The sequence below is a fragment of the Scylla paramamosain genome, chromosome 49 (assembly GCF_035594125.1).
Source record: "Scylla paramamosain isolate STU-SP2022 chromosome 49, ASM3559412v1, whole genome shotgun sequence".
Classification (NCBI taxonomy): domain Eukaryota; kingdom Metazoa; phylum Arthropoda; class Malacostraca; order Decapoda; family Portunidae; genus Scylla; species Scylla paramamosain.
The window spans coordinates 4452873-4470812 of record NC_087199.1 but is presented as its reverse complement, the minus strand read 5'-3'; positions in this window follow the sequence as shown (position 1 = coordinate 4470812).

Here is a 17940-nt window from a genome sequence, read left to right as displayed (position 1 = left end):
GTAATGTCCTTTTGTTTCCCAATAGGGAGTGCTTTGCATCCATTTTCGCGTTTTTTGTAGGTAACAAGCTCAAAGACACTCAAAATGTACCTTTTCGGTAATGTAATTTTATTTCTTCTTATTGGTTGGTTTGCATCTGTTTAAGCGTTTTTCTACGTAAAACACCTAAAAGACACGTTTTCAGTAATTTTGTTTTAGATTCCTATATAGAGTGACGCATGTTATTTACCGTTATGGTGCCTAACAAGCTGAAAAACAATCATAAGACAGTTTTCTGGCAAAGATGTTTGATTTCCCCATATAGGTGGCTTTCCATGCACTTTAGGGTTTGGTACGTAACAGTACGAAAAAAAAGCTAAAATTAACTTTTTTGATAATTGACTCATAATTTCATGAATTTTGCCCAAATTTTGCCAAAAACATGCAAAATGTATGTTTTTTGTAATGTTATTCTCTTTCTCCATAAAGTGTGTTTTGCATGCGTTTTAGCGTTTTGGTATATAAGGAGCTGAAAACACTTAAAGGCAAGTTCGTAGAAATTTATTTTATTGCCATGTAAAGTGATTCCCCTGCTTTTTAGTGCTCTATTCCCTAACACGCTCAAAAACACTCAATAGACACTTTTCTCGTAATGTCATTTTTTTTCCCACATAAAGCTGGTTTCGCCTGCCATTTGGGATTTTGGTAACTAAGAATGTTAAAAGCACTCAAAACACACTCATTTAGTAAAGTTGTTCTGTTTCTCAATTAAGAGTGTTATTCATAAGTTTCAGCATTTTGGTATCTAGGAAACTTCTCCATATACACAAGTTTTTGCGTTTTTTGCCTTTTGGTTCTTTTGAACTATAAAACATTAATTATACACTTTTCTCGCAATGTCCTTTTGTTTCCCAATATAAAGTGCTTTTTTTTATCAATTTTCGCATTTTTTTATAGGTAACAAGCTCAAAAACACTCAAAATATATATTTTTGGTAATGTTTTTCTACTTTTTGATATTGGTTTGTTTGCATTCTTTTTAGCGTCTTTCTACGTAAAACACTGAGAAGACACGTTTTCAGTAATTTTGTTTTGGTTTGCCATATAGAGTGAGTTCCTTATTATTGATCGTTTTATTGCCCAACATACTGAAAAACACTCAAAACACAGATTTCTAGTTGGGTCGTTTAATTTCTTCATATAGGAGGCTTTGCATGCACTTTACTGTTTGGTACATAACAGTCCAAAAAAAAAAGCTAATATCAACTTTTTTGATAATATTCTCTTATCATATAATTGCCCTAATTTTTCCCAGAATTTTGGCATCTCGGTACCTATGAAGGTGAATAACAAAAAAAAAGTCCTTTTATTTATTTATTTTTTATTTTTATTTTTTTCTAAATAACGAGTGTTATTTGTGGGTTTTAGCTTTTTATTAGTTAAGGAACTTAAAAACACTCATAATACACGTTTCTCGTAATGTCCTTACGTTTCCCAAACATAAGGTTCTTTGCATGTATTTAAGCGTTTTTATAGATAACATTTTCAAAAACACTCAAAATGGTAATGTTATTCTGTTTCTCCATAAAGTTTGTTTTCCATGCGTTTTAGCGGTTTTGTATGTGAGGAGCTCAAAAACACATATTGGGAAGTTCTTGGTAAAAATTGGTTTTTATTCATATGTAATGTGATTGCCCTACTATTTAGTACTTCATTGTCTAACATGCTGAAAAACAATTAAAACACACTTCTGGTAATGTCATTTTTTTCCCTCATAAAGCTAGGTTCACATGCTAATTAGGGTATGGCTAACTAGGAAAATGAAAAACACTCAAAATACATGTATTTGCTAAGGTTGTTCTGTTTCTCAATTAAGATTGTTATTCATGAGTTTCAGCATTTTTGTATCTAAGAAACTTCTTTACATACACGAGTTTTTGCGTTTTTCTACGTAAAACACTGAAAAGATACATTTTCAGTAATTTTGTTTTGGATTCCCATATAGAGTGAGTTCCTTATTATTTATCGTTTTGGTGCCTAACTTGCTGAAAAACACTTAAAAGACAGATTTCTGGTAAGGTCGTTTAATTTCCTCATATAGGAGGCTTTGCATGCACTTTAGGGTTTGGTACATAACATTCCGAAAAAAAAAGCTAAAATTAACTTTTTTAATAATATTCTTTGGTTCATTAATTTTTCCTGAATTTTCCCAGAATTTTGGCATCTCGGTACCTATGAAGATGAAAATAAAAAAATCCTATTTTTTTTTTCTAAATAAAGAGTGTTATTTGTGGGTTTTAGTTTTTTGGTACTTAGGGAACTTAAAAAAACTCTCATAATCCACGTTTTTCGTAATGTCCTTCTGTTTCCCAAACATAATGATCTTTGCATGTATTTAAGCGTTTTTTAGAGATAACATGATAAAAAAACACCCAAATTACATGTTTTTGGTAATGTTATTCTGTTTCTCCATAAAGTTTGTTTTGTATGCGTTTTAGCGGTTTTGTATATAAGGAGCTCAAAAACATTTAAAGGCAAGTTCTTGGTAAAAATTGGTTCTGTTCCAATGAAAAGTGATTGCCCTGGTTTTTAGTGCTTTATTGCCTATCACGCTCAAAAACATTCAAAGGACATTTTTCTAGAAATGTTATGTTTTCCCATATAAATCTGGTTTCGCATGAAATTTGCGTTTTTAGTAACTAAGAATATGAAAAACACTCAAAACACACGAATTTGGTAAGGTTGTTCTGTTTCTCAATTAAGAGTGTTATTCATGAGTTTCATCATTTTGGTATCTGGGAAACTTTTCCATATACACGTGTTTTTGCGTTTTTTGCCTTGTTGTTCTTTTGAACTATAATACACTCATTATACACTTTTCTCGCAATGTCCCTCTGTTTCCCAATATAGAGTGCTTTGTATCAATTTTTTTTCATTTTTTTGTAAGTAACAAGCTCAAAAACATTCAAAATATACCTTTTTGGTAATGTTTTTTTCTATTTCTTGATATTGGTTGGTTTGCATCCATTTTAGCGTTTTTCTACGTAAAACACTGGGAAGACACGTTTTCAGTAATTTTGTTTTGGATTCCCATTTAAAGTGAGTTTCTTATTTATTTATCTTTTTGGTGCCTAACATTCTGAAAAACACTCAAAAGACAGATTTCTTTTAAGGTCGTTTAATTTCCTCATATAGGAGGCTTTGCATGCACTTTAGGATTTGGTATATACCAGTCCGAAAAAAAAAAAACTAAAATTAACTTTTTTGATAATTTTCTTTTATCATATAATAGCTCGGAATTTCCCCAGAATTTTGGCATCTCGGTATCTATGAAGATGATTAACAAAAAAATAAATAAATCCTATTTTTATATTTTTTATTTATTTAGTTTTTTCTAAATAAAGAGAGTTATTTGTGGGTTTTAGCTTTTTAATACTTAAGGAACTTAAAAACACTCATAAAACATCTCGTACATCATAATACATAATATATCTCGTAATGTCCTTTCGTTTCCCAAACATAAGGTTCTTTGCATGTATTTAAATACATGTTTTTGGTAGTTATTCTTTTTGTCCATAAAAGGTGTTTTGCATGCATTTTAGCGTTTTGGTATGTAATGAGCTCAAAAACAAATAAAAACAAGTTCTTGGTAAAAGTTGGTTTTATTCCCATGTTATGTGATTGACCTGCTTTTTAGTGGTTTATTGCCTAACACTTTCAAAAACACTCGAAAGACATTTTCTGGTAATATTATTTTTTTCCTGCATGGAATTTGGGGTTTTGGTAACTAAAAATGTGAAAAACATTCAAAATACAGGCATTTAGTAAGGTTGTTCTGTTTTTTAATTAAAAGTGTTATTCATGAGCTTCAGTATTTTGGTATGTAAGAAACTTCTCTAATACAGACATTTGGTAAGGTAGTTCTGTTTCTCAATTAAGCAACACTGTACGGGTTCTCAATTAAAAGTGTTTCAGCATTCTTTATTTACACGGGTTTTTTAGTTTTTTGCCTTGTGGTTCTTGTGAAACTATAAAATACTCATTATACACATTTCTTGTAATGCCTTTTTTTTTCCTAATATAGAGTGCGTTTCATCCATTTTCGAAATTATTTGTTAGTAACAAGCTCAAAAACACATAAGAATATATCTTTTTGGTAATGTTATTCTGTTTCTTCATATTGGTTGGTTTGCATCCGTTTTAGCGTTTTTCTACATAAATCACTGAAAAGACACGTTTTCAGTAATATTGTTGAAATTGCTGAAAAAAAACACTCAGAGGACAGGTTTCTGGTAAATTCGAGTAATTTCTCCATATAGGTGGCTTTGCATGCACTTCAGGGTTTCGAACATAACTCCGGAAAAAAGCTAAGATAATTTTTTTCATAATGATTTTTTTTTACAAAATTTCCCTGCATTTTTCCAGAATTTGGTATCTCGGTACCTATGAAGATAAATAACAATTTTTTTTTCTCTATAAAGTATTATTTGTGAGTTTTAGCTTTTTGGTACTTAAGGAACTTAAAAACACTCATAATACATGATTTTCGTAATGTCCTTTTCTTATACAAACATGGGGTTTTTTACATGTATTTAAGCGTTTTTATAGGTAACATGATCAAAAACACTCAAAATACATATTTTTGGTAATGTTATTCTGTTTCTCCATAAAGGGTGTTTTTACATGCGTTTTAGCGTTTTGGTATGTAAGCAGTTAAAAAACACTTAAAGGCAAGTTCTTCGTAAAAGTTGGTTTTATTACCAAGTAATGTGATTGTTCTGCTTTTTAGTGCTTTGTTGCATCACGTTCAAAAACACTCAAAAGACATTTTTCTGGTAATGTCATTTTTTTCCCACATAAAGCTAGTTTCGCATGTAATTTGGCAATTTTGTAACTATGAATGTGAAAAACACTCAAAATACACAATTTGGTAGGATAGTTTTGTTTCTCGATGAAAAGTGTTTTTCATGGCTTTCATCATTTTTGTATGTAAGAAACTTCTTTATATACACAAGTTTTTGCGTTTATCGCCTTGTGGTTCTTGTTAAACTATAAAACACTAATTATACACGTTTCTCGTAATGTTCTTTTGTATCCTAATATAGAGTGTTTTCCATCCATTTTTGCATTTTTTGTAGGTAACAAGCATAAAAACACTCAAAATATATCTTTTTGGTAATGTTATTCTCTTTCTTCACATTGGTTGGTTTGTATCTGTTTTAGCTTTTTTCTTCATAAATCTCTGAAAAGACTCGTTTTCAGTAATTTTGTTGAAATTAATTCTGGTACAGGTTTCTGGTAAAATTGTTTAATTTTCCCATATAGGTGGCTTTGCATGCACCTTAGTGTTTGGTACATAACTCCGGAAAAAAACACTAAAATTATATATTTTTTAATTTTTTTTTTTCTTTACCTAATTTCCCTGAATTTTGCCTGAATTTTGGCATCTCGGTACCGATGAAGATGAATAACAAAAAAAAAAAAATTTTGTATTCATTTATTTTATTTTTTTCTCTATAAACAGTGTTATTTATGTGTTTTAGATTTTTGGTACTTAAGGAACCTAAAAACTCTCATAATACACAATTTTCGAAATATCCTTTCGTTTCACAAACATAGGGTTCTTTGCATGTATTTTAGCGTTTTTATAGGTAACATGATAAAAAATACTTAAAATTCATGCTTTTGGTAATGTTATTTTGTTTTTCCATAAAGGGTGTTTTGCATGCGTTTTAGCGTTTTGTTATATAAGGAGTTAAAAACACTTAAAGGCATATTTTTGGTGAAAGTTGGTTTTATTCCCACGTAATGTGATTGTTCTACTTTTTAGTGCTTTGTTGTATATCACGCTCTAAAACACTCACAAGACACTTTTCTGGTAATGTAATTTTTTTCCCACATAAAACTAGTTTCACTTGTAATTTCGGATTTTCGTAACTAAGAATGTGAAAAACACTCAAAATACTCACATTTGGTAAGATAGTTCTGTTTCTCAATTAAAAGTCTTATTCATGAGTTTCAGCATTTTGGAATGTAAGAAACTTCTTTATATACACGAGTTTTTGCGTTTTTTGCCTTGTGGTTCTTGTGAAAATATAAAACACTCATTATACACGTTTCTTGTAATGTCCTTTTGCTTCCCAATATAGAGTGCTTTCCATTCATTTTCGCGTTTTTTGTAGGTAACAATTTCAAAAACACTCAAAATATACCTTTTTGGTAATGTTATTTTATTTCTTCATTTTGGTTGGGTTTCATCCGTTTTACCGTTATTGTACGTAAAACTCCGAAAAGACACGTTTTTTGTAATTGTGTGTTGAATTCCCACATAGATTGACTTCCTTGGGTTTTATCGTGTTGGTTCCTAACATGCTGAAAAACATTCATAAGACAGTTTTTTGGCAAAGAGGTTTCATTTTTCCATATAGGTGGCCTTGCATGCACTTTAGGGTTTTGGTACATAACAATCCGAAAAAAAATGCTATATTTAACTTTTTTGATAATGTTCTTATTTCATATAATTTCCTGAACTTTGACCGAATTTTGGCACCTCGTTATCTGTGAATATGAATAAGAATGAAAAAAAATATCGTATTTTTTTATTTCTTTATTTATTTTTTCTCAATAAAGAGTGTAATTTGTGGCTTTTATCTTTTTCGTACTTAATGAACTTAAAAACACTCAAAATACACTTTTCTTGTAATGTCCTTTCGTTTCCCAAAAAAAGGTTGTTTGCATGTACTTAAGCGTTTTTATTGGTAACATGATCAAAAACACTCAAAAAAACATGTTTTTGGTAATGTTATTCTGTTTCACAATATAGTGTATTTTCCATGCGTTTTAGTGTTTTGGTATATAAGGAGCTCAAAAACACTTATAAGCAAGTTCTTATTAACAATTGGTTTTATTCCAATGTAATGTCATTGCCCTGCTTTTTAGTGCTTTATTACCTAACACGCTCAAAAACACTCAACAGACATTTTTCAGGTAATGTTATTTTTTCCCACATAAAGCTGGTTTCGCATGGAATTTGGGGTTTTGGTAACTAAGAATGTGAAAAGCACTCAAAATACATACTTTTAGTAAGATTGTTCTGTTTCTCAATTAAGAGTGTTGTTCATGAGTTTCAGCATTTTGGTATCTAGGAAACTTCTTCATATACACTAGTTTTTGCTTTTTTTGCCTTGTGGTTCTTTTGAACTATTAAACACTCATTATACACTTTTTTTGCAATGTCCTTTTCTTTCCCATTATAGAGTGCTTTGCATCAATTTTCGTGTTTTTTTTTATAGGTAACAAGCTCAAAAACACTCAAAATATACCTTTTTGGTAATGTTTTTCTATTTTTTTATATTAGTTTGTTTGCATCCTTTTAGCGTTTTTCTCCGTAAAACACTGAGAAGACACGTTTTCAGTATTTCTTTTTTTAATTCCCATATAGAGTGAGTTCCTTATTATTTATTGTTTTGGTGCCTAACATGCTGAAGAACACTCAAAAGAGAGATTTCTGATAAGGTCGTTTAATTTCCTCATATAGGAGGCTTTGCATGCACTTTAGTGTTTGGTACATAAAAGTCCCCCCAAAAAAACCTAAAATTAACTTTTTTGATAATATTCTTTTATCACATAATTGCGCTGAATTTTTACGAGAATTTTGGCATCTCGGTACCTATGCAAAATAAAAAAAAAAAATCCTATTTTTTTTATTTTTTATTTATTTGTTTATTTTTTCTCAATGAAGAGTGTTATTTATGGGATTTACCTTTTTGGTACTTAAGGAACTTAAGAACACTCATAATACGCGTTTCTTGTAATGTCCTTTCGTTTCCCAAACAAAAGGTTCTTTGCATGTATTTAAGCGTTTTTATAGATAACATAATCAAAAACACTCAAAATACTAGGTTATGGTAATGTTATTCTGTTTTGTCCATAAAGTGTGTTTTGCATGCGTTTTAGCAGTTTTGTATATAAGGAGCTCAAAAACACTTATGGCAAGTTCTTGGTAAAAAATTATTTTATTCCAATGTAATGTGATTGTCCTGCTTTGGAGTGGTTTATTACCTATCACGCTGAAAAACACTCAAAAGACACTTTTCTGGTAAATTCTTTTTTTTTTTCCCACACAGCTATTTTCGCATGTAATTTGGGGTTTTTGGTAACTAAGAATGTGAAAAGCACTTAAAATCCACGCATTTAGTAAGTATGTTCTGTTTCTCAATTAAGAGTGTTATTCATAAGTTTCAGCATTTTGGTATCTAGGAAATCTCTCCATATACACGAGTTTTTGCGTTGTTTGCTTTGTGGTTCTTTTGAACTATAAAACACTTGCAATGTCCTCTTGTTTCCCAATATAGAGTGCTTTGCATCAATTTTCGCGTTTTTGTAGGTAAAAAGATAAAAAACACTCAAAATATACCTTTTTGGAAACGTTTTACTATTTCTTGATATTGGTTGGTTTGCATCCGTTTTAACGTGTTTGTACGTAAAACACTGATAAGACACGTTTTCTGTAACTTTGTTTTGGATTCCCATATAGAGTGAGTTCCTTATTATTTATCGTCTCGGTGCCTAACATGCTAAAAAACACACAAAACACAGATTTCTGGTAAGATCGTTTATATCCTCATACTGAAGGCTTTGCATGCACTTTAGGGTTTGGTACATAAGTCCGAACAAAAAAAGCTGAAATTAACTTTTTTTAATAATATTCTTTTATCACATAATTGCCCTGAATTTTCCCAGAATTTGGGCATCTCGGTACCTATGAAAATTAATAACAAAAAAAAAATCATATTTATTTTATTTTTTTATTATTTATTTTTTAAATAAAGAGTGTTATTTGTGGGTTTTAGCTTTTTGGTACTAAAGGAACTTAAAAAAACACTTATAATACATGTTTCTCGTAATGTCCTTTCGTTTCCCAAATATAAGGTTTTTTCCATGAATTTGAGCCTTTTTATAAATAACATGATCAAAAACACTGAAAATACATGTATTTGGTAATGTTTTTCTGTTTTTCCATAAAATGTATTTTGCATGCGTTTTAGCGTTTTGGTATATAAGGAGCTCAAAAACACTTAAAGGCATGTTCTTGGTAAAATTTGATTTTATTCCCATGTAATGTGATTGCCCTTATTTTAGTGCTTTATTTTCATAACACACTCAAAAAACCCTAAAAAAAACATGCAAAGCCTCCCATGTGAGGAAATTAAAGACCTTACCAGAAATCTGTCTTTTGAGTGTTTTTCAGCTTGTTAGGCACCAAAAAGATAAATAATAAGGAACTCACTCTATGTGGGAATCCAAAAAAAAAAATACTGTAAATGTGTCTTCTCAGTGTTTTACGTAGAAAAACGCTAAAATTGATGCAAACCAACCAATATCAAGAAGCAGAAAAACATTACCAAAAATGTATATTTTGAGTGTTTTTGAGCTTGTTACCTACAAAAAAAAAACGCAAAAAATTGATACAAAGCACTCTATATTGGGAAACAAAGGGACATTGCGAGAAAAGTGTATAATGAATGTTTTATAGTTCAAAAAAACACAAGGCAAAAAACGCAAAAACTCGTGGATATGGAGAAGTTTCCTAGATATCAAAATGCTGAAACTCATGAATAACACTCTTAATTGAGAAACAGAACAACCTTACTAAATGCGTGTCAAAAACACTAAAAGGCAAGTTCTTCGTAAAAGTTGGTTTTATTCCCATGTTATGTGATTGCTCTGCTTTTTAGTGCTTTATTGCCTAACAATCTCAAAAACACTCAAAGACACTTTTCTGGTAATGTCATTTTCCCATATGAAGCTAGTTTCGCATGGAATTTGGGATTCTGGTAACTAAGAATGTAAAAAAAACACTCAAAATACACGCATTCAAGTAAGGTTGCTCTGTTTCTTGATTAAGAAAGTTATTCATGAGTTTCAGCATTTTGGTATCTTGGAAACTTCTCCACACATACGAGTTTTTGCGTTTTTTGCCATGTGATTCTGGTGAAACTATAAAACACTCATTATACACGTTTTTCGTTATGTCCTTTTTTTTTCCTAATATACAAATATACAGTGCTTTCCATCCATTTTTGTGTTTTTTTTTTATGTAACAAGATCAAAAACATACAAAATATACTTTTCTGGTAATATTATTCTATTTTTTCATATTGGTTGGTTTGCATCCGTTTTAGCGTGTTTCTACGTAAATCTTTTAAAAGACACGTTTTCAGTAATTTTCTTTTGGATTTCCATATAGAGTGACTTTCATATTATCTATCGTCTTGGTACCTAACATGCGAAAAAAACATTCAAAAGACAGGTTTCTTGTAAAGTCGTTAAATTTTCCCAAATAGGTGGCTTTGCATACACTTTATGGTACATAACTCCGAAAAAAGGTAAAATTATCTTTTTCGATAATGTTCTTTTTTCCACATAATTTCCCTGAATTTTGGCAGAATTTTGGCATCTTGGTACTTATGAACATCAGTAACAAAAAAATAAAAAGGCTATTTTTTTTCTCTCTGTAAAGAGTGTTATTTGTAGGTTTTAACGTTTTGGTAGTTAAGGAACTTAAAAACATTCATAATACACATTCGTTTCCCAAATATAGGGATCTTTGCATGTATTTAAGTGTTTTTATAGATAACATGATAAAAAAACACTCAAAAACACTTGTTTTAAGGTAATGTTATTCTGCTTCTCCATAAAGGAGTGTTTTGCATGCGTTTTAGCGATTTGTTATGTAAGGAGTTGAAAAACACTTCAAGGCAAGTTCTTGGTAAAAGTTGGTTTTATTCCAATGTAATATGATTGCCCTGCTTTTTAGTGCTTTATTGCCTAACACGTTCAAAAACACTCAAAAGACACTTCTGGTAATGTCAGTTATTTTTCACACATAAAGCTAGTTTCGCATGCTATTTGGGGTTTTGCTAACTAAGAATGTGAAAAAACACTCAAAATACACGCATTTGGTAATGTTGTTCTGTTTCTCAATTAAGATTGTTATTCATGAGTTTCAGCATTTTGGTATCTAAGAAACTTCTTTATATACACGAGTTTTTGCGTTTTTTGCCTTGTGGTTCTTGTGAACCACAAGTTCTTTTGCCGGAAAATAATTAGACACTCATTATACTCGTACACGTTTCTCGTAATGTCCTTTTCTTTCCCAATAGGGAGTGCTTTGCAACCATTTTCGCGTTTTTTGTTGGTAACAAGCTCAAAAACACTCAAAATATACCTTTTTGGTAATGTTATTCTATTTCTTCATATTGGTTGGTTTGCATCCGTTTTAGCGTTTTTCTACGTAAAACAACGAAAAGACACGTTTTCAGTCATTTTGTTTTCGATTCCCAAAGAATATTGCCAGAATTTTGGCATCTTAGAACCTATGAAGATGAATAAAAAAAATATTTTATTTTATTTTTTTCTCTATAAAGAGTGTTAATTGTGAGTTTTAGCTTTTTTGGTACTTAAGGAACTTAAAAACACTCATAATACACGTTTCTCGTAATGTCCTTTCGTTTCCCAAACATAAGGTTCTTTGCATGTATTTAAGCGTTTTTATAAATAACATGATCAAAAACACTCAAAATACATGTTTTTGGTAATGTTTCTCCATTAAGGTTGTTTTGCATGCGCTTTAGCGTTTTGGTATGTAAGGAGTTAAAAAAAAAAACACTTAAAGGCAAGTTCTTCGTAAAAGTTAGTTTTATTCCCATGTAATGTGATTGTTCTCCTTTTTAGTGCTTTGTTGCACATCACGTTCAAAAACACTCAGAACACACTTTTCTGGTTATATTTTTTTTTTTCCCACATAAAGCTAGTTTCGCATGTAATTTGGGATTTTCGTAACTAAGAATGTGAAAAACACTCAAAATACACACATTTCGTAAGGTAGTCCTGTCTTTCAATTAAAAGTGTTATTCATGCATTTCAGCATTTTGGTATGTAAGAAACTTCTCTATATACGCGAGTTTTTGCGTTTTTTGCCTTGTGGTTCCTGTGAAATTATAAAACACTCATTATAAAAGTTTCTCGTAATGTTATGTAATGTAATGTAAATATATCTTTTTGGTAATGTTATTCTATTTCTCCATATTGGTTGATTTGCATCCGTTTTAGCGTTTTTCTTCGTAAATCACTGAAAAGACACGTTTTCAGTAATATTGTTGAAATTGCTGAAAACACTCAAAAGACAGATTTCTGGTAAAGTCGTGTAATTTCCTCATATAGGAGGCTTTGCATGCACTTCTGGGTTTGGTACATAATTCCGGAAAAAAAGTTAAAATTTTTTTTATAATGTTTTTTTTTTACATAATTTCGCTGAATTTTGCCTGAATTTTGGCATCTTTATACCTATGTAGATGAATAAAAAAAATCTATTTTTTTTAGTTATTTATTTTTTCTCTATTTGTGGGTTTTAGTTTTTTGGTACTTAAGGAACTTAAAAATAGTCATACTACACGATTTTCGTAATGTCCTTTCGTTTCACTGTCATAGGGTTCTTTGCATGTATTTAAGCGTTTTTATAGGTAACATGATCAAAAACACAAAATACATGTTTTCGTAATGTTATTCTGTTTCTCCATAAAGGGTGTTTTGCATGCGTTTTGGCGTTTTGGTATGTAAGGAGTTAAAAACACTTACTGGCAAGTTCTTCGTAAAAGTTGGTTTTATTCCTATTTAATGTGATTATTCTGCTTTTTAGTGCTTTGTTACATATCACCCTCAAAAACACTCAAAAGACACTTTTCAGATAATGTCATTTTTTTCCCACATAAAGCTAGTTTCACATGTAATTTGGGATTTTCGTAACTAAGAATGTGAAAAACACTCAAAATACACACATTTGGTAAGGTAGTTCTGTTTCTCAATTAAAAGTGTTATTCATGAGTTTTAGCGTTTTGGTATATAAGAAACTTCTCTATATACACGAGTTTTAGCGTTTTTTGTCTTGTGGTTCTTGTAAAACTATAAAACAATCATTATACACGTTTCTCTAAATGTCCTTTTGCTTCCCAATATAGAGTGCTTTCCAAATATTTGCGCGTTTTTTGTAGGTAAAAAGCTCAAAAACACCTTTTGGTAATGTTATTCTATTTCTTCATATTTGTTGGTTTGCATCCGTCTTAGCGTTTTTCTACGTAAAACACTGAAAAGACACGTCTTCAGGAATTTTGTTTTGGATTCACATATTGACTGACTTCCATATTTTTTATCGTTTTGGTTCCTAATATGCAGAAAACACTGAAAAGACAGGTTTCTGGTAAAGTCGTTTAACTTCCTTATATAGGTGGGATGCACTTTTTTGAGTTTGGTACATAAAAATCCAAAAAAGAGCTATAATTAACTTTTTTTTATAATGTTCTTTTTTCCAGATAAATTCCCTGAATTTTGCAAGAATATTGGCATCTTGGTACCAATGAAAATCAATATAAAAAAAAGCTATTTTTATTTATTTATTTTTTTTTCTCTATAAAGAGTGTTATTTGTGGGTTTTGACGTTTTGGTACTTAAGGAACTTAAAAACGGTCCTAATACACGTTTCTCGTAATGTCCTTTCGTTTCTCAAACATAGGGTTCTTTGCATGTATTTAAGCGTTTTTGTAGGTAACAAGATCAAAAACACTTAAAACACATGTTTTTAGTAATGTTACTCTACATCTCCATAAAGGATTTTTTTGCATGCGTTTTAGCGTTTTGGTTTGTAAGGAGGTCAAAAACACTTCAAAGCAAGTTCTTGGTAAAAGTTGATTTTATTCCCATGTAATGTGATTGTCTTGTTTTTTTTTGTGTGATTTATTGTCTAACACGCTCAAAAACACTCAAAAGACACTTCTAGTAATGTCATTTTTTTTTTCCAACATAGTTTCGCGTGCTCTTTCGGGTTTTCCTAACTATGAATGTGAAAAACACTCAAAATACACGCATTTGGTAAGGTTGTTCTGTTTCTAAATTAATATTGTTATTCAAGAGTTTAAGCATTTTGGTATCCAAGAAACTTCTTTATATACACGAGTTTTTGCGTTTTTTTGCCTTTTGGTTCTTGTGAACCACAAGTTCTTTTCCTCAAAAATAATAAAACACTCATTATACACGTTTCTCGTAATGTCCTTTTGTTTCCCAATAGGGAGTGCTTTGCATCCATTTTCGCGTTTTTTGTAGATAACAATGTCAAAAACACTCAAAATGTACCTTTTTGGTAATGTTATTTTATTTCTTCCTATTGGTTGGTTTGCATCCGTTTTAGCGTTTTTCTACGTAAAACACCGAAAAGACACGTTTTCAGTAATTTTGTTTTAGATTCCCATATAGAGTGACTTGCATGTTATTTACCGTTATGGTGCCTAACAAGCTGAAAAACAATCATAAGACAGTTTTCTGGCAAAGACGTTTGATTTCCCTATATAGGTGGCTTTGCATACACTTTAGGGTTTGGTACATAACAGTACGAAAAAAAAGTTAAATTTAACTTTTTTGATAATGTTCTTATTTCACATTATTTCCTGAATTTTGCCCAAATTTTGGCATCTCGGTACCTGTGAAGATGAAAAAGAAAGAAAAATATATCATATTTTTTCATTTATTTATTTTTTCTCAATAATGAGTGTTATTTGTGGCTTTTAGCTTTTTGATAAATAATGATCTTAAAAACACTAGTAATACACGTTTCTCTCAATGTCCTTTAATTTCCTATAAATAGGGTTCTTTGCATGTATTTAAGCGTTTTTATTGGTAACATGATCAAAAACACTCAAAATATATGTTTTTGGTAATGCTATTCTCTTTCTCCATAAAGTGTGTTTTGCATGCGTTTTAGCGTTTTGGTATATAAGGAGCTCAAAACACTTAAAGGCAAGTTCTTGGTAAAAATTGATTTTATTGCCATGTAAAGTGATTCCCATGATTTTTAGTGCTTTATTGCTTATCAAGCTCAAAAACACTAAAAAGGCACTTTTCTGGTAATGTCATTTTTTTCCCACATAAAGCTGGTTTCGCATGCAATTTGGGATGTTGGTAACTAAGAATGTAAAAAGCACTCAAAATACACGCATTTAGTAAAGTTGTTCTGTTTCTCAATTAAGAGTGTTATTCAGGAGTTTCAGCATTTTGGAATATAAGAAACTTCTCCATATACACTAGTTTTTGCGTTTTTATGCCTTGTGGTTCTTTTAAACTATAAAACATTCATTATACACTTTTTTCGCAATGTCCCTTTGTTTTCCAATATAGAGTGCTTTGTATCAATTTTCGCGTTTTTTTTTTTTGAGGTACCAACCTCAAAAACACTCAAAATATACCTTTTTTGGTAATGTTTTTCTACTTCTTGATATTTGTTGGTTTCCATCCGTTTTAGCGTTTTTCTACGTAAAACACTGAGAAGACACGTTTCCAGTAATTTTGTTTTGGTTTGCCATATAGAGTGAGCTCCATATTATTTATCGTTTTGGTGCCTAACATGCTGAAAAACACTGAAAACACAGATTTCTGGTAAAGTCGTTTAATTTCCTCATATGGGAGGCTTTGAGTGCACTTTAGTGTTTCGTACATAACAGTCCGAGAAAAAGCTAATATCAACTTTTTCTTTTTAAATTCTCTTATCATATAATTGCCCTAATTTTTCCCGGAATTCTGGCATCTCGGTACCTATGAAGGTGAATAACAAAAAAAGAAAAGAAAAACCTTTCATTTATTTTCTTATTATTTTTTTTTTCTAAATAACGAATGTTATTTGTGGGTTTTAGCTTTTTGGTAGTTAAGCACTTATAATACATGTTTCTCGTAATGTCCTTACGTTTCCCAAACATAAGTTTCTTTGCATGTATTTAAGCGTTTTTATAGAAAACATTATCAAAAACACTCAAAATACATCTTTTTGGTAATGTTATTCTGGTTCTCCATGAAGTTTGTTTTGCATGCGTTTTAGCGGTTTAGTATATAAAGAGCTCAAAAACACTTAAAGGTAAATGCTTGATAAAAATTGGTTTTATTGAAATGTAATGTGATTGCCCTGCTTTTTAGTGCTTTATTGCCTATCAGGGTCAAAAACACTCAAAAGACATTTTTCTCGTAATGTCATTTTTTTCTCACATAAAGCTGGTTTCGCATGCAATTTGGGGTTTTGGTAACTAAGAATGTGAAAAGCTCTCAAAATACACGCATTTAGTAAGGTTGTTCTGTTTCTCATTTAGGAATGTTATTCATGAGTTTAAGCATTTTGGTATCTAAGAAACTTCTCCATATCCGCAAGTTTTTGCGTTTTTTGCCTTTTGGTTCTTTTGAACTATAAAACACTCATTATATACTTTTCTTGCAATGTCCATTTATTTCCTAATATAGAGTGCTTTGCATCAATTTTTTGCGTTTTTTGTAAGTAATATGCTCAAAAACACTCAAAATATACCTTTTTGGTAATGTTTTCTTTATTTTTTATATTGGTTAGTTTGCATCCGTTTTAGCGTTTTTCTACGTAAAACACTGAGAAGACACGTTTTCAGTAGTTTTTTTTTCCCATATAAAAGTGATTCCCATATAAACTGAGTTATTTATTTAACGTTTTGGTGCCTAAAATTCTGAAAAACACTCAAAAGACAGATTTGTTTTAAGGTCGTTTAATTTCCTCATATAGGAGGCTTTGCATGCACTTTAGGATTTGGTACATAACAGTTCGAAAAAAAAAACCTGAAATTAACTTTTTTGATAATATTCTTTCATCACATAATTGCCCTGAATTTTCCCAGAATTTTGGCATCTCGGTACCTATGAATATGAATTACAAAAAAAAAAAATAATCCTTTTTATTTTATTTATTTTTATTTTTTTAATTTTCTAAATAAAGACTGTTTTTTGTGGGTTTTAGCTTTTTGGTACTTAAGGAACTTAAAAAAACACTCATAATACACGTTTCTTGTAATGTCCTTTTGCTTCCCAAACATAATGTTCTTTGCATGTACTTTAGCGTTTTTATAGATAACATGATCAAAAAACGCTAAAAATACATGTTTTTGGTAATGTTATTCTGTTTCTCCATAAAGTTTGTTTTGCATGCGTTTTAGCGGTTTGGTATATAAGTGGTTGAAAAACTCTTAAAGGCAAATTCTTCGTAAAAGTTGGTTTTATTCCCATGTAATGTGATCGTTCTGCTTTTTAGTGCTTTGTTGCATATCACGCTGAAAATCACTCAAAAGACACTTTTCTGGTAATGTCATTTTTTTTCCCAAATGATGGTAGTTTCGCATGTAATTTGGCATTTTCGTAGCTAAGAATGTGAAAAACACTCAAAATACTCAATTTGGTAAGGTAGTTCTGTTAATCGATTAAAAGTGTTATTCATGCATTTATTCATTTTGGTATGTAAAAAAATTCTCTATATACACGAGTTTTTGCGTTTATTACCTTGTGATTCTTTTAAAACTATAAAACACACATTATACACGTTTCTCGTAATGTCCTTTTCTTTCCTAATATAGAGTGCTTTACATCGATTTTTTGCATTTTTTGTAGGTAACAAGCTCAAAAACATTCAAAATATATCGTTTTGGTAATGTTATTCTATTTCTTCATATAGGATGGTTTGTATCCGCTTTAGCGTTTTTCTACCTAAAACACTGAAAAGACACGTTTTCAGTAATTTTCTTTTGGATTCACATATTGACTGACTTCCATACTATTTATCGTTTTGGTGCCTAACATGCTGAAAAACACTGAAAAGACAGGTTTCTGGTAAAGTCCTTTAACTTCCTTATATAGGTGGCTTTGCATGCATTTTAGGGTTTAGTACATAACAATCCGAAAAAAAAGCTATAATTAACTTCTATGATAATATTCTTTTTTCCACATATATTCTGTGAATTTTGGCAGAATTTTAGCATCTCGGTACCTATGAAGATGAATAACCAAAAAAAAAAATCCCATTTTTTTTAATTATTTATTTTTCTAAAGAGTGTTATTTGTGGGGTTTTAGCTTTTT